This window comes from Antechinus flavipes, chromosome 3 (assembly GCF_016432865.1).
Source record: "Antechinus flavipes isolate AdamAnt ecotype Samford, QLD, Australia chromosome 3, AdamAnt_v2, whole genome shotgun sequence".
In the NCBI taxonomy this organism is placed as follows: Eukaryota; Metazoa; Chordata; class Mammalia; order Dasyuromorphia; family Dasyuridae; genus Antechinus; species Antechinus flavipes.
Window position 1 is genome coordinate 43009406 of NC_067400.1, and position 25664 is coordinate 43035069.

General features: G+C 37.1%; 1 long non-coding RNA gene across 1 annotated transcript in view; it reads right to left on the reverse strand.

Moving 5' to 3' along the window:
- The window catches only part of LOC127552950 (uncharacterized), a 59055-nt gene that overhangs the window by 22340 nt on the left and 11051 nt on the right, over positions 1-25664 (reverse strand). Inside the window, exons 2-3 of the long non-coding RNA XR_007951633.1 lie at positions 20860-20996; positions 14126-14221 (exon numbers count right to left, since the gene is read on the reverse strand). This is a non-coding gene — a long non-coding RNA (uncharacterized LOC127552950). The remainder of the gene's footprint in view (positions 1-14125; positions 14222-20859; positions 20997-25664) is intronic.

Consider the following 25664-nt stretch of genomic DNA (forward strand, 5'->3'; position numbering starts at 1 on the left):
AGCTGTGTGACCCTGGGCAAGTCACTTAACCCCAATTGCCTCAGCAAAAAAAAAAAAAAAAAAACCAGAGAGAGAGAAAAGAGATTGAGGATTAGGACATTGGACATGGAGTGAAGAGGATTTGCTTTCAAATTCCAAACTGGATGATCTTGGGCAAGTTACTTAAATTCTTTTTGCCTCAGTTATCCCACCTATAAAATGAGAGTCCTTTCCAATTTTAAGCCTATAACCCTATGCTTATTTAGTACAATAATAAAATTCTTATTGCCTACCTTCCTCCTCTACTTCCATCCCACTAGTCCCTCCACAGACTGCCTGCCATTCTACTTTTCTAAATCCTATTCTTTCTCAAGGCCTAGCAAGTTTCACTTTTCCCAGTAAAGCCTCCCCAACTATCTCAGGACTCAGTGGTCATGCCCTTTTTTTCAAATACATTTTTATTGATGTTTTCTGTTTTTTCATTACCATAGTTATTTCTAGTGTCCATCCTCTCTCCCTCCTAGAGAGCCATCCCCTGTAACAAGTAATATTTTTAGAGAGGAAAAAAATTAAGCACAATTAATCAATACATTGAAAAAGTCTAAAAATCTGGGTGATATGTAGCAGCTCTGGATCTCCTACCTCTTGAAGGAAAAGGGGGGGGGGGGAAGGAGTTGGGATATCTGCATATATGTTTCATTTGCATTCTCCTTCATTTTATAATTTTCTTAACTTCACTTTTGATTTTTTTAGTGTGGTGTTATTCTTTCCATTGACATTATTATAGTTATCAAACAGTGTTTGCTTGACTCTGCTTATTTATTCTGTATCAGTTCATATAGACCTTTCTATGCTTTTCAGTATTCATCACATTCATGATCTCTTACAGCATAGTAATATTCCATAACATTCATGGACCACAATTTGTTTAGCCATTTTTCAATTGGACAATTTTGTTTATAATTCTTTGACATCTCAAAAATTGCTGCCACAAATATTTTGGAGGATATGGAGACTTTCTTTGTATTGATGTGTGCCTTGGGATATAATAAGTTCAGTAGAGAAAATCTAGTTCAAAATATATGGATATTTTAGTGACTTTATCTACATAACACCAAATCATAACACCAGTACAACCATTACTGGTCCAAGGCTCCATAAACAATTTATTAATGTGTCTATCATTCCATCATCCTTCCAACAATTATTATTGCCATTGTTTGTCCTTTTGGCCAGTTTGCAGGATTTGTTTGATTTATGTTTCTTTTATTTGTAATTTAGAGTATTCTTTAATATCTTTTTAATTCTTTACATTTTTCTGAGAATCATTTGAACATATATATGTATATGTAGGAGAATAGAATATATATACATATGTGTGTATATATGTGTATGTGTATGTATAGATGTATAGATAGATAGATAGATGCAGATATAGATGTAGAGTAGTGCAAAGTGGTGCCCTAGGAAAATCAGTGACTCAGGGCAGCTGAGATGGCAGTGTGCCTGGTAGTGTGGGTACAAAAGATATGCCAACCTCAAGCATATGGACTATTGTCTTTTTAGATAGTTAGATAGACAGGCAGGCAGATAGATAGATATGGACAGGTAGAATAGATAGATAGGTCGATAGGTAGGTAGATAGATAGAAAGATAGATAGATATATAGATAGACAGAACAGATAGGTAAGGAGAGAGAGACAGAGACAGAGAGAGACAGAGAGAGAGAGACAGAGAACCAGGAGAGAGAGAGAGAGAGAGAGAGAGAGAGAGAGAGAGAGAAGAGAGAGAGAGAGAGATTTGTTGTTGTTTATTCATTTTTCAGGTATGTCTAACTCTTCATGATCCCATTTGGGGTTTCACTGGCAGATACTGGAATGGAGAGACTCAGTGATTGAGCTCAGACTAAGGTGGCCTGAGATCTTAGTGCAGCAGCCACAGCAACATGTTGTGAACCTTCTTCCTTCTGCAACCCTCCCAGCACTCTTGTCTCTTACCATCATGCCATTCTCCAACAGCCTGCTGAGGAGGAACACCTCTTCTTGCACAATAACCATGTGGCTGAGATGCTGACACCAGAGCTCTGGGATAAGGGTGCATCTGGTGGCTTCTCGTTGAATGATGTCGTCCAGATTGGTGTAGACAACTCTAGGCACCCATTCATCATGATTGGATTGTGTGGCTGGAGATGAAGAAAACTATGATGTGCTCAAGGGATCCTAACATTGAGGATCCCTCATGGAGGCTACCAGCCTTCAGATGAACAAAAGACTGAACTTAACTCTGGCAATCTGCAGGGTGGCAATGACCTGGATCCTAAAACGATGTGTTGGGTTCCAGATGAGGAAACTAGGGCAAACAGGGTTAATGACTAGCCCAGGGTCACACAGCTAGTAATTGTTTGAGACCAGATTTGAACTCAGGAAGATGTTTTCCTGACTCCAGGCATGGCATTCTATCCATTGCATCCATAGCTGCCCCAAACATATAGATATCTATATGTTCATGACTGGCTATCTTGGATATCAAAAGAAATTTGGTTCAAAGATTTTTCCTCCATTTGGCCACTTATTCTAGATGGACTAAATTTGTCTGTGCAGAAGCTTTTCAATTTCAAGTAATCAAAAGTGTCTATTTAATCTTTTGTAATTGCATCTATCACTTGTTTCGCCTACTCATAGTTTGAGAGAAATATGATTTTTTCTTTTAAAATTTTTTACTATGATTTAGAATGGATTGTGAAATTTGGTGTAAGGTATTGGACTAATCTTAATTTCTGCCAGATTGCTTTCCAATTCTCCAAGTACTTTTTGTCAAATAAAAACAATTTTTCCTAGTAAATTTATATTTTTTACTTTATCAAATACTAGGCATGCTTGTTTCATTCCCACATTTATTGAATTCCATTGTTTCTAATTCTCCCTTGTCTAATGTTTCATTGACATATCTATTTTTTAACCAGTACCAGATAGTTTTGATGACTGCCACTTTATAATATAGTTTGAGGTCTGGAAATGTTATTTTCTCCTTTTATCTCTACTTCTTTTCATCACTTCCTTAGCTATTCTAGATCTTTTGTTTTTCCAAATGAATTTTGTCATGATTTTATTGTTTCACAAAATATCCTCTTGATAATTTGATTGATATAGAATTAAAGGTAAATTAATTTTGGTAGCATTGTCATTTTTATTTTATTGGCACACTTCAGCCACAAGCACTGATTATTCTTTCAACTATTTAAGTTCTTTATTTCTTTAACGAGCATTTTATAATCTAGTCTATAAAAAGTCTTTTAAAGTGCTTTAGTGGATTGATTCCCAGATATTTTACACATGTAGTCATTGAGAATAGGATTTCCCTTTTTACTATTGCTTCTTGTGTTTTGTTATTATATAAAAATATTGATTTTTTTGAGACTTTATTTTGTAGCCTACAACTTTGCTGAAGCTATTAAGCTGTTCCTGTATCTTTGCTGATTCCCTGGAGTTTTCCAAGCAAACTATCAATTTATAGGGATATTTTTGCCTCCTCTTTATCTATCTTTCTTTAATTCATTTGTTCTGTCTTATTGTTATTAAGAATAGCTATTGAGAAGCTATTTGCTTCTGCATCTATTGGAAAAGGTTTTAGTATGTATGTATGTGTATATGTACATATACACAAATGTGTGTCTACCTATATAAACAGATGTGTTCACATTTGTTACATGTGTGTATATACATGTGTATATCACATATATGTATGATGCCATATATAGTTGGGTACACATACTATATGTCTATGTATGTACATTATATATACATATATACTATATATCTATTATATCATACTAAATCTATTTTATACATACATAGATATATATGTGTGTACCTATTTATATAGATATATATCTAATATTAATAGATAGATACTTCTATTGTAGAGGGTACTTATGGTTTTAAATACATATTTTTATGAAATTTCTAAAATGTCTCACTCTGAAATAATACCTTGTAGAGTTTTTAGTATAATAAGGTGGTGTGCTTTGTCAAAAGATTTTTCAACTTCTATTTGAATGTTTTGGTTTTTAATATGAATAATTATATGTCTTGTTGTCTTATACTGAACTATTCTTGGATCCATTGTGTAAATTCCACTTAGTCATAATGAATAATTTCTTGGATAAATCACTATACTCTTGACATGATTTTGTTGAAAACTTTTTGGAAACTATTCCTGCTTTTTCTTTTTATTTCTAGCACTTAGTCTAACTCTTTGCAGATAGTAGCATATAATGAATTCTTGTTGATTAACTGATTGATTTCAGCCTAACCCCTACATTCTGGTCATATTAGCTATTCAGAAAATATTTATTAACTAATCAATCATGCATTCAATGACCAAGCATTTGTTAAGTACCTCCTATATGCTAGGGATTGCAAATACAAAAATGAGATAGTACCTCTCCTCAAAGAGCTTGTTTACAAATATTTATAATTATAAAGATGTAATTATAATACTGATATATGTATATGTTGTCTCCCTTGATAAAATATAAGCTATTTGAAGGTAGGGATTGTTTCATTTTTGTATTTGTAGCCCAATGCCTATAGCACTTATGTAGGGAGATACAACATATTAACAGTAAATAAATTAAGGATACCTGCAAAGTAAATACCAATTGAATTCAGGGAGGGGGAGATTAAGAATTGGAAGAATCAAGAAATGCACTTTGCATTTCCAAAAATGGCATTTCCACTGAACTTCCTCTTATTGATAACATTGCTGTTTCTAAGGGCCACCTTTCCTTCCTTCCAGGTAGAATTGGAGCTAAAGCAGTTTATTGCATCCTCAGTGACCCTTGATCCCTATGATAAAGGGAATGGACCTCCAGTCCCCTGATCCCTAAATGTTTCTCTTGGTAAGCCCATCGTGAATGAGCAAAGCTCCTGAGGTCTGTGATTCACAGCTTTGGTTACTCAGGCACCATTTTCTCAATCTGTACCTCAAATATTTGCCCAGTATTTTGTCGGACTAATTGGAGGACTGCTTCTTCTTCCCTTTGTTCTTCCTTTCTGATTCCTTTCCAGGAAGTGTTCCTGGAAGAGCCACAAGCTGTCTACTCCAAAAATAGCTTCCATTTTCCTCATGTGCTAAGGATCCTGCCAACCTAGGTTCTTTCCATGCTTCTGAAACATTTCTTCACTGGGCTTCCCAAAGTGAACTGGAAGCGAAATTTAAAGAGACTTTCCAACATGGGCAAATTCCTCATGCAAACTCTTCACTAATAAGAGCTCCTGGCCAATCATACTCCACAGTGAGAATGAGCTGGTCAGTTAGGAAAATCAGTCCATTTTTTTCCCCTAGTTACCCTGGGAGGTAATTGCTGCTCTGATGGATTCTGGTGGGGCGATAAGGAACCACATAGAGAATATAATATATTCTCTAATTCTATAATAATAATATGTTATATATTATATAATATAATAATAACAATCATGATCATTTGTATTAATAATAATTATAGTTACCATTTATATAGTGCTTTAAAGTTTCCAAAGCACCTTACAAATATTATCTCAACTGATCCTTACAACAATTCTAGCCGAAAGATGCTATTATTACCCCCATTTTACAAATGAGAAAACGAAGGATGATTGACATCAAGTGACTTGTCCAAGATCACATAACAAGTAAGTATCTGAAGCCAAATTTGAACTCAGATCCAGCATTCTCTCTATTATGTCATCTAGTGGTCCCATATTCTTTCCTCTGCCTTTCCATAATACTGGGTAAAATGAACTAGGGTTTTAGAATGTTTTCTCACCGTATAACCAATCTTAATGCTGCTGCATCAGCAGGGGTTACTTTGTCCTTGGCTTTATCTGATTCTCCATCCTTTTGGCTTTACCCAATTCCCACGTTACCCATTGGCTTTATTCTTCTCCAATTTAATATTTCAAATTACATCTCACAAGTCCGGATTGCAACCCTCAGCTCATTTCCCACATACCCCTGGAATGTTCTTAATTTAAATGAAAAGTTAACCATGACCTCACTGGGCAGGTGCTCCAGTGGAGGAAAATCTAAGCCTTAGAATCCCCATAAAAATGAGACTTCTTAATCAGCTGCATTTCTTCCAAAAATCATTGCAACAAGACCAATGTTGGTGAAGTTCCACCTCCCCTAAATAACTTACACTACAAATCAAGACAACTGGAAAGTTGCTTTTGCGCTTTGGGGTTGCCAATAAAACCAGTTATAATGGAGGGAAAAGAAAAACAAAAAGATATATTAATGAGGCCTTTCTGGGGAAATGATTTAATGGCAAATAGGAGGAAGTGAATTAATGAGTCCTTGATGATATGTACTCTGGCTTGCCCCTTTTCCCCTCCTCCAAAAACTCAGTGATTTTCATATCTTTTGGAAAGCTTTTAAAAATGTTTTTTTTTTTTTTTTCTTTCTTTCTTAAGGCATCCTGCTGGCAACACAGGGAAAAACAATGAAGTAAAGAAGTAAAGAGGGGAAAATAACAGAAACTCTCAGAAGTAGTATTTCTGCGTTTATGCAATGAAATGTCCTCATAGTAATTTTTTAAAAGAAAAATTGCAAGGAAATCTATATAACATTAGCAGAATTGTCTTCAAATAAGAGAGAATTTTTTTTCGGCATTTTCCTTGAGGAATCAATGCATTTTTAAATTTTCTGTCAAATTAATTCTGCTAGTAATTCCTATGAAAAAAGTTTCATTTTTCTGCTGTGACCAAGAATTGTCCTTGTTCACATTCAGTTTCCCTCGGGGGTTCCGTTGGTCCATAGGAAAGCTCCAGTTTCAGTCACATGGGATTTATTGCTAAGGGGTTTTCCTGTGAAACAACTGAGGGATTCCTGGATTTATACACTCAGTGGGTGTATGATAGGGAGCAGCTGCTCCTTCACCTGTCTGGGTTGTCACTCCTCTATGGGTGAATTAGACTTCTAGAAGGAGATGAGCTGATCCCTTAATGTCCATGGGCTGTGTGGACTTAACTAGGTGACCTGGACCCCTGATTGTCTTTGTCACTCTATGCTTTCTTTCCTGGGTAGGTAGGTGTCTACAAAATGTGGTTCTTGAAGTAGAAGTCCCCAGTGTTGAAGATATGGCATTTTAAAAGTTCAAAAGACATACTTTCTGAATAATATCATTTTACTAATAATGCTAACATTTTAATAATAAAAAAGGTCAGTGGAACTCTTGATTGCCAAAGACCCTCATGGACTCAAGGCTTATATGGCATTGGAAAAGTGGGTGTTCCAGGGTGTGACAATAAGCTCCGATTGGTTAACAAGTAATGAGAGAGAATGAAAATACTGTGAGGGACTGGACCTTTTCTAATGAGCTTTGATTATGTCATTTATTTCTAAGTTACTCCCAGCTTTGCTCCATTTAAACAAAGAATCAATATCCTTCCCCCAAGCCTAAAGCAAAAGAAAATGGAATTAAACTCCTTGTAAGGTTGGGTAGAGTCTGTCCAAGATTGAGGAGAGTTAATTAAGGTCTTTCAAGAAATTGAACTTTGAAATGAGGACTATAGAAAAAGGGAAAACTCTGGATCTCATCAAATCATCGGTTACCAATAATCATTTCTCTCAAAGGCCATCTTGAGAGTTATGAAGTTATCTGGATCCAAGAAGAGCCAACGGTCATTCAAAATGCAGGAGCGGTTAGCTTAGGAAGAAGCTAGAAGTTCAGAAAAAGGTCTGGATTTGGAGTTTAATGATAGTGCAAAATGCAGATGAAATGTATACTGTCTAATCAGCAATCCCACAAGCTGTTTTAAGTGATGAGTTGTATCATCCTCCAGGCAGACAAAACCAATAGTTTTAGGTTAAATTACTGAATTCTGTTCTGCTCATTCATGCTCATGAGACTTTTATATTTAACATTTGTAAATGTGTGTTTGTGAGTGTGTGTGCATTCCTATAAATTGCTTGTCCCCAACCTGATTCACATTATACTTTTTGAATACCTTTTTAATCCTCTTTCCCTCCTTTCTTGCAGGGGGAGACTAGATGTGAACCATAAGTAAAGGCATTTAAGAGTCAGCACTGGGGACCTAAAAAAATCTTCATTCTGAACCATCCATAAGATATCAGGCTCCCCAAAACTGCACCAGCCCCAGACTCCTGCCCAGAGAAAAAGTAATATTGTCACATGAGTGACTGAGAGTTGACCCTAAGTCTGAATCTGGAGGTAATCACTGTACATTATTCATCTCAAGAGCAAATCTCTTGATTATCAATCTCAAGAATGAAATTAAGGTTTCAGGAAGATTGCTCTGAACAATGTTACATAGGATGGATTGAAGGGTATATATAGTAAAATCAGGGAAATGGGTGGGAGGCTGATAAAATAATCCAACAGTGAATTGATTGGGGTGGTTTTATAGGGAAATTATTTTAAAACCAAATTTTATCCTTAAAAATGTTTAAAGAAGATATTAGATCTATAAAAGAAGGTATATGAGTTCATTTCTTGTTTGGTTCTGAGTAAAATAAAAGTTTCTTATTATTTTTGGTGTTGAAGTGCTATTTCAAGAACAGGAAAAGACTATTAAAGTCTATAATGGAACTTTTGAAGCCATAAAGATTTGATGGGATCTAGGATTTCACCAACTGGAATAGTCTCACCAGTGATGCAGATTACCATCCACTTTGGCTGCCTATCCCTTCTTGTATGATTTTTATCCATTTTTTCCTGAAACCCACCAAAGAAGGTTTTCATAGCATGATTTCTCTAGATCTCTGGATAGTGCAAGATACACCAATGGATCACATGAGATTCCGAGGGAGATCCAGGAACTGGTTATCCCCAGTGCTTGCTGCAAAAATAACTCACCTTCCATCATATTCCTGGTCATGCATCCCTCTGATGTCAAGCTTTATGCTACTTTTCCTATACAACTCTTTGTTACAGATCCCTTTTAATGTATCCCTATGATTTTTTTTCAAAAATCCTCTGCAAGCAGAGGGGGTAACAGTGACATCATTAATAAATGATTAATAAATTAATAAATGACAACAAAAACAAGGTTTTGTTATGAAAAGTTGACCTGAGAGTTCTCACTTCTGTTAGGATGGATGATCTTAATATGTTAGTGCAGTCAACAGTATCAAAACAGGTTTACATGGGGGGCAGCCCTAGAATCAAGAGGATCCAAGTTTAAATTTGGCCTCAGACACTTAATATTTACTAGCTTTGTGACCCTAGGCAAGTCACCTTAATCCCAATTGCCTCGAAAAGAACCCTCCCCCCCCCAAAAAAAAATGCAATAGTCATTCCTCTCAATTTAAAAAAAAAGGTTTTCAAAGAAAAGTAAAATAATAAGAAAAAAGACCACTAAGATATCTTAGAACACGGTTCTTTTGACCTACAGTAGCAATAATAATGATAATAATCACCATGTTTCTATAATGTGTAGCTGAGAACTAAGGAAAAAGGCACAGCTCTCCCCCCTTCCCCCCCCCCCCATTTTCTCCTTTGAAGATGCTGTCACATTTGGTAACAGGTGTAGGGTTCGGCTCAGCAGTATGTAATGCACGCCTCTTGCCAGGTTCTTTCAGAGGCACTGCTATTCATCACAGTTGCAATGTTCCCTTCACAGAGATCCCACTGGAAGGAAAAAGGCATCCTGGGAATTTATATACAAAAGCAAACCCACATTTGGCTTTGAAAATTCACTGGGAAAACCATATGCAGCCTGCAAGTTATTCACGGGCAGGTTCCGGTTCTGGGGGAAGCAGCACGGTTTCATTTTGTTATCCCCACAGAAAATTAGAAGAGAAGCGGAAGAAAATGTGAGACTCACTGCCTGCAGATCCCTCCGAGCTGCCAAATTGGGGTGTTTATGAGTTTTCACGGCTCAGTTGTCTTGATTATTACTAAAATTAGCCACAAGCCAAACATCCCTGCGTTGGGCCAGGTGGAGCTGGAGCCCAGTTCTGTTGCTCTTGACCCCACAAGCTTTCCTAGGAGGGGAGCCAACTGATGGTTCACATCCCTTAAAAAAAATAGGTGGCCCCAGTGGGGATTACACAGCCTTGCCCAGTGCTGACATCTCAAGCGCTGGTGCTTTTCTATTTTTGTAAAATAAATGGAAGCACCTTTTGATGTTCACTGAAGGGCTGTCAGGGAAAACTGGATACAAAAAAAAAAAAAATGCTTCAACTCTTTTTTTAATTTAAAACCAATAAAGCAAGTTATTTCATTACGGTGGTTTTGCACACTCTGATAAGTTATAGAACTAGGAACAAATTCAATCAGTTCAATTCAACAAGCATTTATTATTAATAACAGTGGCAAGCATTGATATGGCACCTTAAGGTTTAAAATGTGCTTGACATAGGAATTCTCACATTTGATCGTCCCAATAACCCTGTGAATAAAGGTAATATTATTATCTCCATTTTACAGATGAAGAAATTGAGACTGAAGGAGGACTTGTCCCTGGTCACCTTGCTGACACGAATCAGAGACATAATCTAACTCAGATCTTGCTAATTCCAAATCCAGTCTGTTCTGTCCACAATGGCCCTTACCTGCCTGAACTGCCTACAATATCACCAATATCCAGTCATCTCAATTTTTTAAAAAAGGAAGAAAAAATTGCAAGGAAAAGTAAGATAAAAAGGAAAAAAGACCACTAAGATATCTTAGAACATGATTCTTTTGATCTATAGTAGCAATAAAAATAATAATAATAATCACCGCCAGACATACAAATGTGAAAACAAAAATATTCACTGCCCTCAAGGAACTTCCTTCTCAAGGGGAAAAACAATACACACACACACATACACACACACACACACACACACACACACACACACACACAAACCTGGGTTTGATTTTCTGCTCTGCTCATGGCTTATAATATTATGTTTGTTCTGAAACATATAAGTAAATTTATATGCATATAATTTCTGACGAGAAGGAAAATTCTAAATAATAATAATAAATCAGATCTATGTGGATGACAAAGGAAAATAATAATAAATTGCTTTCTGTCCCAAATAAAGATAGCAAGTATGATACTAAAAAATATAATTCAGATGTGATTCAAAATGGATTTAAGTCATAACAGGAGAGATATAAGGAAGATAAAAGATAACAAGATTTTATCTTCCTGTCAAGTCTTCCTGTGGGAAACTCATTTTCTAATTGTGTTATACTGTGAGAAATTCACTCCAGTATACAATGAGCAAACCATGAAAAAAGAGACACAGCCAAAGGTGAATTGACTGGTCACTTAAGTGTTTATACCCTTTGACCCAGCAATCTCATGACTAGACATAGAACTTAAATAGGTCAAAAAGAAAGAACAATCTCATATATAGAAGAATATTTATAGTAGCACTTTTTTGTGGTAGCAAAAAAAGACTAGACTCAAACTAGGTGTTTCTCAGTTGGGGAAGGGTTGAACAAATTGTGGCAAAAGAATATAATGGAATATAATGGTACATTAAGAAACTGTGAACATAAAGAATTTAAAGAAATTTGGGAAGACTTAAATGAACTGAGGCTGAGTTTATAAAAACAGGGGAACAATTGAAACAATAATACTAAGAATGTAAATAATGTAAATTATTACTAGAAATGGAATGATGTAAACACAGAATGACAGAATTATGACCAAATACAGAGTCAATCTTGACTTTAGAGGACTGAAATACAAATGAAAGCACCTCCCAGCCATCAGAGTGCCAAGGATGATTTTTTTTTTTTAAATAGGGCAAGTGAGGAATGAGTCATATATTAGCAGAGTGGCAAATGTGTCCATTCATTTTGCTTAAACTTATATCTTTGTCATATGGGAGGGTTCTATTGAAAGGGGAGTCACTGGGGAGTGATAATTTTTTTTTTTTTTAAGGAAGAGATGGAGAGAAAAAGGAAAGAAGAAAAAACTGTACAAGAAGTCTGCCACTATCTTGCTATATGACCTTGTTCCCATCTCTGAGTTTCAGTCTCCTCATTTATAAAATGAATTGATTGGACTACATAATTTCTGAGGCCTTTTCTAGCATTAATATTCTCTGAGTCTTTGTGCATACAATATTTATGTTACGTTCCCTTAAAGCAGACAACTCAAGAATTACTGAGGCTAATGATGTTGATAAAGAGAAAGGCAAGGAAGAAGTTTAACCGATTTTAGAGTTTTAATCAAATCTACAACAAAGTTAATCAGAGACATACTTAACATTATGCATAATAATGTTTGTGTTGCATGGTAATTAGACCAAAATGGTGGGCAGTTTATCCAAATGACTATAATTAATATTATTTTCATGCTTTTTCCAAATTACTCTTCCTAGTTTTCTAGTATTCAGAAACAATGACAATGTCAGCTCTGGCTGAATCGTTGAATCTGCATCTCACAAAGGGACAGCTCCCTGATGTGTTTACTCAAAGATAATGGTCCTCATCCCCACAAGGAACCCTCAGACTCAGTGCCAACCCACACTCCTCTGTCCTTCCAGTTCCCTTCATGTGACAGCTTCTTCAGTTGGCTTTCAACTACCCCACACTGAAAAGAATCATCCCTAAGTCATCTGGTATACACAGTGCCTAGTCCAGTGCCATATATAGAGAAGGAAATTAATAACTACTTTGGGAACTGGATTGAATTATTAACAATCCTCCTGATCCACCCCACTCTCACACGTATCTCCTATACACATTTCTCTTAAAATAAGTAAATTTACTTTAGGATCAAGTACAATTAGAGAGACACAATGATTGATTAATGTAATATAAGGAAAAGAATGCTAGATTTGCATCAGGGAGACTTTGGTTCAGATCAAAGGCTTTTAAATATAGAGGAAGGGAGAAAAAAGAGAAAAAAGAAATTTACATGCTATTATATATTTAAAAGGAATAGCAAGTTGCACATAAGTGATTTGTAGTTTCAAGTCCAATTTTTAGAAATATATGCTTTGTGATAAAAATGCTTGTTTTATTCCATAAATTAAAAATAAAATAAATAATTTTTAAATGTATGATTCTGAAATAGTCATTTAATGTTTCAAAGTTCCAGTTGTCTATCAATAAAATGGAGACACTAATGTTTGCATTGAGAGGCAGTGTGGTGAAGTAGATCTAGAGCCATCCTTGGAGGCAGGAGGCCCTAAGTTCAAGCCCTGCCTCTGGAACACACACTATGACTGTGCAGCCCTGGACAACTCACTTCTCAAGGCCCTAAATAGCTCTTAGACTATAAGCTGAGGAATAATCTACATTGGAATCTATATTAGAAGAGTATTTCTTACCAAGATTTCACTGGATTCAAGAAATCATAGGTCCAACTGAAAGCAAATCGATAAGAGACAGTAACTGAATCCTCTGGAGCACCCAGATGAGTGGGGATGGGCCACCAGAGCCCACTGCGTGGACCATGTGCAAAGTTGTCTCGGACACTTATGGGTAAATGTGTTCACTGAGGGGTATGTCTGTTTAGAATGATTTAAAAAACAGATGTTTCCCTATGCTCAAAGGTTATCAAACTGAGCATCCCCTTTGATCCAGCCATGTTTCTACTAGGTTTGTATCCTAAAGAGATGAAAGGAGGGAAAGGGACCTATGTGTGCAAAAATGCTTGTGGCAGAAACTGGAAACTGAGTGGATACTCATCAGTTGGAGAATGACTGAAGTTATGGTATATGAATGTTACAGAATATTATTGTTCTATAAGAAATGATCAGCAGGATGATTTTAAAGAGGTTTGGAGAGAGTTACAGGAACTGATACTGAGTGAAATGAGCAGAACCAGGATTTCACTGTACCCAGCAACAGCAAAATTATACGATGATCAATTCTGATGGACATCGCTCTCTTCAACAATGAGATGATTCAAACCAATTCCAATGATCTTGTGATGAAGAGAGTCATCTACACCCAGAGAGAGAACTGTGGAACTGAATGTGGATCACAACATGACATTATCACTCTTTTTGTTGTTGTTTGCTTCCTTTTTGTTTTCTTTCTCATTTTTTTCTTTTTGATCTGATTCTTCTTGTGCAGCAAGATAATTGTATAAATATGCATGCATATATTGGATTTACATATGTTTTTACAATGTTTAGCCAAAAAAAAAAAAAGAAGAAGAAAATAGGTGTATCCTTGATTCCTTACCTCATAAAAGGTTGAAAATGGAGATGGGGAGATAGTATCAAAGTTATATTAGGCAGGATTGGCCATTAAGCCAGAAGAAGTGATTCCTCAATGGACCTTTAAAAAAAAAAAAAAAAAAAAGAAGGAACTCTATTATCTGGCATTTATAACATATATGAAGTACTATACTTCTCAGTACAGTATAAGAAATGGATTCAAATCCCACCTCAGAAAATTACTACCGGTACAATCATTTAACCTCTTTTGGGTCATCGAATCCTCATCAGAAAAAATGAGGAGATGGAATTAGATGACTCCTAATTTGAAATTTATGATCCTATGGCTCTTCCCATGGCACCATGTAATGTAGGACTTCCCATGAGAAGTGCAAAGGAGGGGCCTTTTCCACACTAGTGCCGTGGTTATCTATTCCCATGTAGCAAACTAGAGCAGGGGTTCAGTGAAGTGAACCACAACCTTGGATTCTGATCGCCTCTTCTGCCTTGTGGTTCTTTGTCTCACGATGGGTATCCTCCCAGTGATCCCCAAATGCAGAGGCTTAATCTTGGAAGGAAGCTTGGGAAATCCTGGTCCTCCCATGGTAAAGAACTTTAGGAATTACCCTTTCCAAATTGGGCTTCTTAAAGGAGAAGACAGGAAGATGATCCAAGCCCCAACTCAGCTTAGCGGAAGACATAAATCTGGAGGGAATTGTTTGACTGGTACAGAGTCAAGATAAAATGTAAAATACTTATTCAGTAGTCATGTTCTGTAGCTTTAAGTATTAACTTTGTGAGAGAGCATAACAGTAGTTAAGTCCTCCACCTTGTTTAAGATTTTCTATCAATTGGGTTTATGGATTTTATATATGTGAAGCATTTTTTTCTGTGCAGAGAAATTAAATAGCTGTCCTATACCCGATCAGCATTGTACATTGAGTATCTTTCTATGTCCTTTCTCTTTCAGAAGAGATGCTAAATATGAATTAAAATTTAATTTCTAAATAATTTTCTCCTGGACTCCATGGTAGGGACATAAAAAGCAAAAGAAGATGAAATGAGGAAAAGCCTGACTCTTCTTGTAGGTGGCTGGAATTTCCTGGGACTGAACCTGATCCACATAAGTGTTTGAATGGAGAGGGAGAGGGAATAAGGCCCAAGCTAATGGTCCCAACAGGAAGATGTTATCTTTATACTTATAATATCTACCTTAGAGGATTGTTGGGCTTATTTTGTAAACTTTAAAAAACTAATTATGATTATATTGGTGGTGCAATGGGAGAGATTCTTTGTCCCCTCAAAAAAACAAAAAAAAAAGCCAAAGAACTCTTATTGACTGGTTCCTGAAATTACATGAAGTTCAAGACGCCATCTTTAATTCTATAATTCAAAATAAGACTTCAAGTATGCATATCTAAAAGAAAACATCCTGTTCCTGAGCCTCATTCATATTCAAATATATAGTTTCTTGGTATCGTAAAGCTGAAAGTGGAGGGTAAGGAGGATCATAGAACACTGGAGTTGAGAATAAAGGATCTCCAAAGTGTCCACCTGATGTTCACAGACCATGTCTCTTTGAATGTCTTTATGTGGAAAGATGAATCTCTGTTCTGCTAGGAGAGTGAAGAGTTTGAAGCAAGAAGAAAGGGAATTAGGTGGGAAAGCAAACTTCTCCCACTTCACAATTTTGCCTGGAGCCTGCCCTGTTTATCCTAACTGTACAGGGACAAATAAAAACTAGGCCTGGACTATCTGAGGTCGTAGCCAAAGGAACACCGTAAGTGTTTAAAAATAGGAAGTATATCAATCTCCCTAGTGCCTTTAGATAAAAACCTGTCTCAAGCAAGAGGTGGCTGGCTAACTTTTCAAAGACCTTTTTATCTTTACAATTCTGGGATATGAAGGAAGGGAGGGAGGGAGAGAGGGAGGAAGGGAGGGAGGGAGGGAGAGAGAGGAGGGAGGGAGGAAGGGAGGGAGGGAAGGAAGAACAAAGGAACGGAGGGAGGGAGGGAAGGAAGGAGGAAGAAAGGAAAGGAGGGAGGGGAGGGAAAGAAGGAGGAAGGGAGGAAGGGAAGGAGGGAGGAAAAGAGGGGAGGGAGGAAGGGAGGGAGGGAGGAAGAAAGGGGAAGGAGGGAGGAAGGGAGGGAGGGAGGAGGAAGAGAGGGGAGAAAGGAAGGAAGGGAGGAAGGGAGGGAGGAAGAGAGGGGAGGGAGGAAGGAAGGGAGGGAAGGAGGGAGAGAGGGGAGGGAGGAAGAGAGAAGAGGGAGGAAGGAAGGGAAGGAGGGAGAGAGGGGAGGAAGGGAGAGAGAGGGGAGAGAGGGGAGGGAGGGAGGGAAGGAAGGAGGAAGGGAGGGAGGGAGAGAAGGAGAAAGAGAGGGGAAGAAGGGAGGGAGGAAGGGAGGGGAAGAAGGGAGGAGGGAGGGAGGAAGAGAGGGGAGAAAGGAAGGAAGGGAGGGAGGGAGGAAGGAAAGAAGGAAGGGAGGAAGGGAGGAAGGGAGGAAGAGAAAGAAGGAAGGAAGGGAGGGAGGGAAAGGAAAAAAGGAAGGGAGGGAGAGAGGGAAGAAAGGAAGAAGGGAGGGAGGAAGGAAAAGAAGTTTATATGCTTTCCCTAAACTTTATTTTCCATTGTATGACATGCCAACAGCTGTCCTCAGTAACCATGACCAAATTATAACTAGGGAAAAAAATGACCCCAGCATTTCTTTGCTGTCCTTAAGATGAGTAACTAATGTAGCGCTGGCTTGTACACATGAGTTGCTGCAGTTTTAAATTACAGCAACAAAATTAGAGACAAAAAGACAAAATTCCTCAACATCTTCTTCTGAGAGGGAACCTTTTACACAAGACCAAGAAAATAAAGTGGAGGAAGGAAGAAGAAACCAACTGCTTGTGTCAGGAAAGGCAGCTGGGTTTGCAGAAATACCATCAAATGCTAGTATCTTACTATAAAAATAAATAAATAAAATAAAATAATCCCTCTCTTTCCTGGATTGTAAAAGACACCGCTGTCCATTGTCTCACTGGCAAGCTAAGAAGCAAATTAAGAGTTTTGAAAGTTGGCAAGGAGAAGGACCCCTTTGGAAGAATGGCTCATCCTGCTTCTGTCTTTGGTGACATATTTCTAAGTCAGAGGCGACCAAAGACTCTCCCAAAAAACATTCTTTCTTGGGTGTATTTGGGTGGTACTTTGGACAAGTCACTTAACCACACCAGGCTTTGTCTGCATCTTTTATAAAATGAGGTTAAACTAAATGGTCACAGAGATATGATCTTATGAGAAAGTCTTTCCATAATTTGTTGCAACAGCTGAGTGAATCAGCTCTGGACTACAGTGTGTTGCTCATTGTGTAGCAGTCCAAGGTTAATCCAGCTGTTCAAACTTCTCTGGATTCAATTAATTTGTGCTGTCATCTAACACAGATCCCAGCTGAGATTGCATCTTCTGGAAGAAGCCTTCTCCAATTGCCTTTAATTCTAGTGCTTTCTCCCCGTTATCCCATATATACTCTTTTTGTGCAGAGTTTATCGTATGTTATGATTAAGAGCCTCTTGAGTGTAGGGACTGTCTTTTTTCTTTCTTTGTATCCCCCGCACTTAGCACAATGCCTGACACATAATAGGTGCCTAACAAACTCTTATTTTCTGATGGAATTTGGCATGTAAAACTTTTATGAAATGTCTTTGGAAGAGCATGGATGACAATTATACAAGAAGACATCGGAAGATGCAATCAGGAAATTTTCTGTACCATGAAAAATACCTATATCAAGGAAATCACAAATCAATTGTACTATCCTCATTTGGTCATTGCCAAAACTGTGCGATATAGGCAGAAGACATATTATTGCTCCCATTTTGCTAAAGAAAAAATTGAAACAGATCATAAATGAATTGCATAGGTCACACTGTTAGTAAGGGGAAAACCTAAGCTTAGGAAATCTCTTTTTTTGCCTTTCTTTGTCTTTTTGGCACTCAACACAGTACCTGGCACTTAGTAGTTACTTAATATATGTTTGAGTAGAAGGTAAAATGGTATGAACTCCCCAGGCAAATCAGAATCAGGTTAGGTTATCAAAGAAACGGAGGGGCTATGGATTGTTGCACTGCGGGTCTATTAAGATGTGGGTCTGGAAACTGAATGAAGTATAACTTCAAGGACAGTGAGTGAAGGTTCTAGTCTCCGTGATATCCATCTGGGATGGCCATTGTTTCCTTTTCATCAGTCATCAGCTTGTAATTAGATCACCTTGAAATTGTGTACAGTTATCCCTTTCATGTCACACATGAAAGGACCCACAAGTGCAAAAGTGTAGCAGCTTTTTTTTTTTTTTTTTTTGTAGTGGCAAGGAATTGGAAATTGAATAGATGCCCATCAGTTGGGGAATGGCTGAATAAGTCATGGTATATGAATTTTATGGAATATTATTGTTCTATAAGAAATGATGAGCTAGCTGATTTCAGAAAAATCTGAAAGGACCTATATGAGCTGATACTGAGAGAAGTGAGCAAAAGCAGGAGGACATTGTACACAATAACAGCAAGATTCTATGATCAACTATGATAGACTTAGCTCTTTTCAGCAATAGAGTGATCCAAGATAATTCAAATAGACTTGGGATGGAAAATGTCATTCACATTCAGAGAGAGAACTATGAATGCAGATCAAAGCATACGATTTTCACCCTTTTTGTTTGTTTCATTTGCTTTTCCTTTCTCATGGTTTTTCCCTTTTGTTCTGATTTTTCTTTTATAACATGACTTATATGGAAATATGTTTAAAATAATTATATATCTATAAGCTATATCATATTCCTTGCTGTCTTGGAGAATGAGTAGATAAGGGAGGGAGGGAGAAAAAAAATTGGGACTCAAAATCTTATAAAAATGAATGTTGAAAACTATCTCTACATGTAACTTGAAAAATAAAATACTATTAATTTTTTTTAAAACAGGACTTAAATGGGATTTTTTTTTTGGCAAGATTTGGGGAAGCTGCAGACACCAGATGAAGGCAAGCAGACAACACAGAAAAAGCTTAAAAACTCAGAAATGCATAAAAATATATGTATAGTAGTATATAAAATCAACATATTATATTTTTAAATAACATAAATATACACAATTTCTTCCCTGATACAAAAGGATGGCCAAAACCTTTTACCTGGGTTTTCCAGCTCATGGGGATGACCCTAACCCACATAATGTGGAAGTGATAAATGTAATGCTTAATCTAAGGTCTTTTGTTTGTTTAATAGATTTTTCAGTGAAACTCAGTTTTTGATATTTCATTTTAACCTTACTCTGGGCTTTCTTCCTCAAATTACTTTATTTATAAAAAGAAGTAGCAGGAGAAGTGGATAAAGACCTGACCTCAGAGGCCGGAAATCTCAGGTTCAATGACTACCTTTTCCATATACTGGCCATAGAAGATAATTTGGAAGAGAAAAACTAGCAGCTGGACTAAGTTTTATCTGAGCCTTAAAAGAAACTAGAGCTTTGAAGAGGCAAAGATGAGAAAGAAATATATTCTAAGAATGGGGATGGCCAAAACAGATAGAGTGTCATGTGTCAAGACCAGTAAGAAAGTCAGCCTGATTTGCCCATAGTGAGAGTGAAGAAAAGGAACTTGTTTTAAAAAAAAAAAAAAAAAGGAAAAAAATGATAGCTAGTTGGTGCAGTGGATAGAACACCAGCCCTAAAATCAGGAAGCTCTGAGTTCTGTCCTCAGACACTTAACATTAGCTGTGTGACCCTGGGCAAGTCACCTAACCCCCATTTCCTCACAAAAAAAAAAAAAAAAAAAAAAGGTAATGCAAAGGTAGGGTGAGGTCAGGTTGTAAGGACTTTAAAAGTCAAATAGGAAATTATGTTTGATTCTTCAGGTAATAGTCAATGGAGCTTGTTGAATAGGAGAGTGACAAGGTAAGAGGAACCAGTTCTCTAGGCCCCAGGCCAACTTTAATCATGACTCATTGAAGTTGTTGGGATGATCAAGATCCAAGGCAGGCCACAGTGAATAGATAAATGGCTAAGTAAGCACTAGTCCAGACAAAAGAGACTTTTGTGTGGAACATTTTTATGTCTTTCTATATCAGAGCCCTTTTGTATTCAAGGTATACTCTCAAATAAAAACATTCCCTTATAATCCTGTCTGGGCTCAGAGGTCATAAATTATAATGATTTTTAAAAAAACGCACAGACAATAAAGCCAAGTTTTGTTCCTTTAAATAGAAAATAATGCAGAAGTCTAAGCCGGTGATGAAAAAACAGGTTCTCTGTCTCCCAGAAAGACTCTCTCCTCCAGATTCTTTTGGCTATCTTAGCTATGGCTCACTCTGTGACGATAATTACATTACTCTTTTTCAGACCAAACTCCCACTCACTTCATTGCGGGAATATCGAGGGGGGGGGGGGGGAAGAGGGGGGAGAAGGGAGGGAGAGGGAGAGAGAGAGAGAAGAGAGAGAGAGAGAGAAGAGTGAAAGACAATGGAGGAAGGGAGAAGGAAGCCTTCCTGTGCCTCACGCTTTAATAGTCTACGGACAAAGCCCAGATGAAAGTCATCAGATTGTGGATTTCATGCTGGAAGGGACCTCAGGACTCGGCTAGGTTACAGATGAGGAAAAATAAATTGGAAGGGGTGTCCAAGGTCTCTGGGTGCTAGGATGGGAATCCAGATGTTCTCACTTCAGCATCCTGTGTCTCCACTGGAGTTAGCTAGAAGGGACTCTAAAGGCCATCTCCCTCATGATCATTACCTTATAGAGAGGAACAAATAATGACTTGTCAAAAGTTATAAATGTCGATGGTTTTGTTTCCAATTTCTCACTGTCCTTGGACTAGACTAGCTTCAGCGAAGACCAGCTTGAGGCTTTTGCCAGGCGAGCCTACAGACCTATAATAAAACATAGGATATAGGAATAGCAAGTTCTTTTCAAAATGAATTTTTTTTCACCATCTTACACTATACCTCTCACCTTCCTCCCACCCACAGAACCATCCATTGTAACAAAGAATAAAAAAGGAAGAAGGCAAAAAAGTACAGTTAAAAGAACCAAGATATAAACCAAGACCAAGAGGGATTTTAAATCTGTTTGTAATAGGCAGATAGAACTTATAACAATTATTCCCCACACTGACAGGATTATAAAGGGATATGAAAGATACATTGTGATGGGTTCAGTAAAACCAGCATATGATGTAAATGTAATGTTTCATATCCATAATCCTCAAGAGAGGCCATTCTCACAGCTCCTATTTGGTGATAAACTTGGTAATTATTATTTATTTTGCTCAGTTTTCAGTCCTGTCTGATTCTTCATGACCCTATGGAACGCAGCATTCCAGGCCCTTCTATCTTTCATTATCTCTTGAAGTCTGTCCAAGTTCAGGTTCATTGTTTCCATGACGTTATCTATCCATCTCATTCTCTGCCATGCCTTTTTTCCTTTGCCTTCAATCTTTCCCCAAAACAGGCTCTTTTCAATGAGTTCCATCTTCTCATTATGTGGCCAAAGTATTTCAGCTTCAGTATTTGATCTTCCAGTGAATAGCTTGAATTAATTTCTTTAATTACTGACTTACTGACTGATTTGATCTCCTTGCTGTCCAGAAGATTCTCAAAAGTCTTTTTCCAGCCCCACAAATTGAAAGCATCAATTATGCAGTGTTCAGCCTTCCTTATACTCCAATTCTCACAGCCATATATTGCTACTGGAAAAACTATAGCTTTGAAAATACCGATCTTTGTGCCCAAAGGGCTATAAAACTGGGCATACCCTTTAATCCAGCCATCTCATTACTGAGTCTGTTTCCCAAAGGGATAATAAAAAAGAGAAAAGGACCCACATGTGCAAAAATGTTTACAGCAGCTCTTTTTGTAATGGCAAAGAACTGGAATATGAGTGGATTCCCTTCAGTTGGGGAATGGCTGAAGAAGTTGTTGTACATGAAGGTAATGGAATATTATTGTTCTATAAGAAATGACAAGTGGGTTGATTTCAGAAAAGCCTGGAAAGAATTAAATGAAGCGATGCTGAATGAAGTGAGCAGAACTAGAACATCATACACAGTAACAAGAAGATTATATGACAATCAGTCGTGATGGACTTCTCAACAAGGTGGCAATTCAGAGCAATTCAATAGACTTGGGATGAAAATGCCAATTGCATTCAGAGAGAAAACTTTGGAGACTCAACCTCATCAAGAGGCTTCCTCTTTGTTTTCAGTTTGATATTTTATTTTTGTTCTTTTCATTTATATCATTGTAGCATATTTACATATGTTCTTACACATATACATAAATATATATATATATATATATACATATATATGTATGTATATATATATATATTTTTTTTCCTTTGGTGTGTGGGTCAGAAACCATTTAATAAAAAAGACTGGAGAAATCTCTAGAAACAAAGCAAAGTTTATTATATGCTCTCCCCAGAATCAGGCGGTCAACCCATACAGCAGACAATCGAAAGGAGGAAGCACCGTAGGGGGCAGGGTCAACGCTTTTAATCCCTAACGCAAATTCCCCTCCCACCACTGACCCTCATCCTTATTGGCTGAGGAACTACCCAAGAAATTGAACTTGACCAATAAGTACATAATTGCCCATATTTGGTTGAAATAGGGAGGATAACAAGAAGGGAATTTAAGTATGCCCTTAGGGGGATAATAGGGAGGAGACTTTAAGTATGTCCTTAGGAGAATAGCAGGGAGGAGACACTTTAAGTTTGCCCTTGACTTAATGCTTAAAAGTCCTTCAGGCCTACTCAAACTTTGAAATAGATGAAGCCTTACTCGATTTTCACAACTGTCTTGAAAGATCTCACCTTATCTCTTTCATTGGTTCTGCTTATTTTACTTTGTAGCAGTTCATATAATTCTTCATGTTTCTCTGAATTCTTCCTCTACACATTAACATTCCATTATATTTGTGTACCATAATTTATCCAGTCATCCTCAAATGAATATCTACTTTGCTATTACATAAAGTGCTGCTATAAGTATCTTGGTATAGCTAGAACCTTTTTTTCTATCTTTGGCCTTTGTGTGTTATCTATCTCTGGCCCTGGGACCTCTGAGTTAAAGAGTGTTTATATTTTCATGAGTTTCTTAACATGATTTCACATTGTTCTCCAGGATGGCTGGAGCAATTCATAGCTCTACCAACAGTCATTCCATACTATAAAATTAATGTTTCTTAAATTATTTTTACATTGTTTTTGTTATATAAATAAAAAAGGCTGAAATATTCTTTATTAGGCTGAGCTCTTTCTGTGTAAGTCCAAAATAAGAATCCTGGTCCCTTATATTATCTTTTCAAAACAACATATATCAATTGACCATTTTGTGTGAAGGAGTTTTTAGGACCAGTTTGGAGGGGAGAAGAACCGATGTAATGCCAGAGAAACTGAGGCAGGAGAGAGATTAGAGAGTTTTAAATATTTTATTAATGGGAGAGTAAGATTGACTGGACAGGACTCGAGTCTCAAATTATCCAGTCAGACAGAGATAAAGATATACTGGGACCAAGGAATTCATGTTGGTCCCAGGTCTGGAGGAGACTATCATCTCAAAGAATCCAGCGTCCAGCATCCACCCGCCAGCCGCCATTCTCCAGCAATGAATGGAGAATCTCTAACCTTTATATACCTTTTAGAGACAAAGAAGAGGGAAAGAGTAGGAAAGAGCGGGAAAGCCCAGCTGGAAAAGGCTTGAATCAAAGAGGAACCCAGAGACAGGATGTCTGAATACCCAGAGATAAAGATGTTAGTGAAATACCCTGGAATGTTTTAGAGGGATGTTGACAGAAGATAATCAGGAAGTCTACTCTCTTGTTTATCTTGCTTGGGCTAACAATTTATAACCTTAGACTAACTGGTCCTCAGCCTTCATGGACCAGAGGGAGATTTACAGCTTAGGGGAGTAATTAGGGAGACTGAGACAAGGGAAACTTGTACAAGGGAACTGAGTCAGGACAGTTAAAGAGAACTATGGCATAACACCGATATAAGGAAATATCTGATAATTGACATTTTCATAGTAGATACAATGATGTAATCTACTATTAGCCCATATTACAACCAGACCCAGAGAACCAAGTGACCTGCCTAATGACCTTGTCTTTGGGGATCTTCCCATTTCTTTCCGAACCCCTTTACCTTCATCTAATTCTTTTGGTCATCTCTTCTATCTACAAATCCAGGCACCTGTGGTCTAGTCCCCTGAACAGCTTATAAACAGTTTTAGGTCTTATTACTCCTAGGAGTATCTGGAGTATTCTATATGTTCACATACAAAAGCCAGGCAATTTTTTGTTGAAGATATTTTAGAAAGAACTCCTGTTAAGATGTTTCCTCTTTGTTTTCAGTTTGATATTTTATTTTTGTTCTTTTCATTTATATCATTGTAGCATATTTACATATGTGCTTACACATATACATATATATATGTGTATATATATATATATTTTCTTGATTCTGCTTATTTTACTTTGTAGGAGTTCATATAATTTTTCATGTTTTTCTCTAAATTCTTCCTCTACACATTAACATTCTATTATATTCATGTACCATACTTTATCCAGCCATCCCCAAATAAATGGACTAGACAACCTGATAGAAAAGGAGCAGGATGTTTCCGACTAGGGGATTCTGTATTCAATCTCTTCTGAATGGTCAAAGGACCAAATTGTAGCATCAGGATTTTAGTAACAGTCACAAGCAGGGGTGTTGACTTTGAGGGACACCAGTAAGCAACTTCCAGTAAATCTACTAGTAAGATCAACTTGAGAAGAAACTCCAACTAGTTAAATTCTTTATCAAAAGTCATACCCAGTCATTACCCTGGGGAAAAAACACCCCCTGAAATTTTACTTTTGTTTTAAAAGATACAATATACGTCCTCACCATCAGATCCCTGTGATTCCATAAAGAGATGGGAAAAACGGGAGAAAATAAGAAAGGAAACGAGGAAGAAAGTTTTGTGAATATCTACTGTTTGTATGGCTTTGTAGTTAAGTAATGTTACTCCTCTAGGCTTTAGGTTACTTAACTGTAAATGAGGAAGTTGTACTACATGGCATCTGAGATGCTTTCTAAATATAAGCTTATAATCTGAAAATGAAGAAAAAAAAGGGAAAGGGAGGGGGAGAAGAAAGGGAAGGAAAGGAAAGAAGAAGTTGAATTTTTAATAGTAATGTATTTCCCATCCCCAAAAGGATAACGATGTTAGTGAAAGGATTGTTCTTAACACAATAATCCCCAGGAGGAAGGTCTCTGATACACATGAAAGAACATGACTCACTCTTGTTGCTCCACATCTAGCTCAGGCATAACATGGGCCTGAAGCTTGAAAAACATTGTTTAAAAAATACATTTGATAAGGCACTGAAATTAAAAAAGTTACTTTTCCCCTCTGACATTTAAAAGGCATTGCCTTGGAGTTAACATCACAAGGCCTAAAATGCCAAAAGACATTAAGTGGGTTTTTTCCTCTAAAAAAATATTTAACAATATTTGAAATCTGAAGATATCCTTGTGTTTAACTAAAA